The 2,603-nt window shown below is 45.2% G+C and overlaps 1 pseudogene; it reads right to left on the reverse strand.

Annotated features, from left to right (window-relative positions):
- Positions 1-482: 482 nt before the first annotated feature.
- On the reverse strand, positions 483-601 carry LOC118602289 (annotated as a pseudogene).
- Between the last annotated feature and the right edge of the window lie 2,002 nt (positions 602-2,603).

The following is a 2,603-nucleotide window of genomic DNA, read 5'->3' on the forward strand; positions in this document are numbered from 1 at the left end:
TTTACTTGTTTGTGTACATATTATTGATTTAGTTTCTTCCAATCTATGACCTGCCTTTTTTTTCGCTTTTTTTTAAGCTTTTTTAGATTTTTTAAAAATTTGATTAAATTTATTGGGCTAATATTAGTCAATAAAATTATATAGGTTTCAAGTGTACAATTCCATAATACATCGTTTGTATATGGCATTGTATGTTCACCACCCGAAGTTGAATCTCCTTTCGTCACTGTTAATTTGACCCCCTTTTCAACCTCCCTCTTCGCCTCCTCTTTCCCTCTATTAACTACCATACTTTTGTCTGTGTCTATGAGTTTTTATTTGTCTTGTTTGTTCATTTGTAGCAATCCTTCTTCTGGATATCTACCTGAAAATTTTTTATTTTTATTTTATTTATTTCATTTTTTTAGGTGAGGCAACCCTTGGTTGACCTCACAGAGTGCAAGGACTTTGTCAGCTTACAATCCCTTATTTTTTATTTTTTATGCCTACAGCACCTGATCTTCCTAGGTGGTCTCCCATCCAAGTACTAACCAGGCTCGACCCTGCTTAGCTTCCGAGATCGGACAAGATCGGGCTTGTTCAGGGTGGCATGGGCGTAGACTATCTGAAAATTTTGAGAATACTTATTTGTTAAGATATATGTACCCTATGTTCACTGTAGCATTATTCATGGTGGCCAAGACTTGGAGACAACCAAAGTGTCCTTCGACAGAAGATTGGATAAAGAAGATGCGGTACACACATATAATAGAATATTACTCAGCCATAAGAAAAGATGAAATACTGCCATTTTTGACAACATGAATGGATCTTGAGAATATCATGCTAAGTGAAATAACTCAAATGGAAAAAGTAAAAAATACATATGATTTCACTCCTAAGTGGATATAAAACCAAAATCTTTTTTGCTTCTTAACTGTGCACTGGGGCCTCATAGCTGGGGCCCTGTTGAAAGTGCTGAGTCTTTGGCCACCCCAACCAAGTTTTCCCTGGGTGCCAGGGCCTCCGGCCACGACATCTGTCACAGGCATCTCCTCGCTCTGTCCTCATGACCACCTGTGTGAGTCATTGTCCCTACAGTATGAATGAAGACTGAGGTACAAATCAGAAGAAGGAAAGCGTGTTTTGACAGAGCCAGTTTTATATAAGCATTGTTAACCCGGAATTGCAGAACTGAAAAGGCCAAAGGGAATGCTCAGATATCACAGAGTAGTAGCAGCAGGGATATGTAAAGAACTCCTATAACTGGGCAATAAAAAAACAATCCATTTTTTAAAATGGGCAGGTGATTTCAACAGACACTTCCAAGAAAACATAAGGATGGCAAAAAAGCACATGAAAAGATGTTTAACGGCAGTAATAACCCCTAGTATTGGGGGAACAAAGGTGAGACTTTGGGGTTATAAAGACCTAGACACTTTGAGAAGGGGTCTGCAAGGCGGGGTGGGACCCAGACCACTGAGAGAACGTGATGGGGCTGGCTCTGGGAGTGAGGAGGGAATGGACAACTGGAACTCGCAGCTGCTATTCTAGTGCAGGCCCAGTGCTGATGGAAACGGGGAGCGGATGTGAAGGAGCAAGTCCTTTTCCCTCCTTCTGCCTTGCAGGCTCCCTCTTGGTTTCCCCTCTTTGCAGAGCTTAGAGGGGTGCCACTGGCCAGGCGTAAACCTGATTTGTGGAGTCCCAGAGCACCATAGAATAGCACAGAAAGTCAGGTTTAGAGGTGAGAGGCAATAGCTTGAAAAGCACTACCACAGATCAAGTCACTTGCCCAGGTAACACAGCTGGTAAGTGATGGAGTTTTTATGCAGGAACATCTGGTTCTGAGGGCAATGTCTGGCTTGGGGTTAAAAGGAAACACTTAGCAAGTCCAGTGCTGGAGGCTTGAGCAGAGCCTGAAAAGTCTGACGTGTTAAGCACTAGAGCTGGGGCAGAAGGCTAGGCAGGCAGCACTACAGAGCTCCTGCTGGGCATCTGCCGTGGGTCCTCAAGCACAGAGCCGGGGCTGCTGGGGAAGCCAAGGTGGAGCTCAGCTATGGGGCTAAGGTATATGAGAGATGCAGTATGTGCTCCTGAGCTAGGCCCTCATTGCAGCCCAGATAAGGTGGTAAGGCAGCCAGAGTGACCTGATGTCCTAGATTTAAGCTGTGCACCCATGCGTGGGTCTTGGATGGCCTGACACATCTGGGTTGTCTGAGCCAGAGGCTCCCACCAGGAAACCAAAAATGTGGAGTCCACGGAGCTGGACAACTGTGCCTCTCTCCTACATGGCAGCCTCTTCTTCAGATGAAGACTTTCCAAGGCAAGGCCATTAGCATCCCAGATCAAACAGCTCCCAGATTAGAAGTTTTCCTCTGAAACTAACCTCTTCATTGTAATGATCACGAGCCAGTTACTGCTCACTTCCGTGAGTCCTTTTTTCTCATGTTTCCAGAGAAGGCCGCATCCCAGATTCAAAGGTGTTGAAAAGAGCTATGAGATGGGGAATGTGGGTTGCTCTTTCCTGGCCCTGCCAAACCTCCTGGTGGTCCCCAGGCAGGCCTGGCCTGGGTGTCGCCAGTAGGAGACCCCACCATTAGCTCTACTCCTCTGGATGTGCAGAT

The sequence above is a fragment of the Rousettus aegyptiacus genome, unplaced genomic scaffold, assembly GCF_014176215.1.
Source record: "Rousettus aegyptiacus isolate mRouAeg1 unplaced genomic scaffold, mRouAeg1.p scaffold_m13_p_4, whole genome shotgun sequence".
In the NCBI taxonomy this organism is placed as follows: Eukaryota; Metazoa; Chordata; class Mammalia; order Chiroptera; family Pteropodidae; genus Rousettus; species Rousettus aegyptiacus.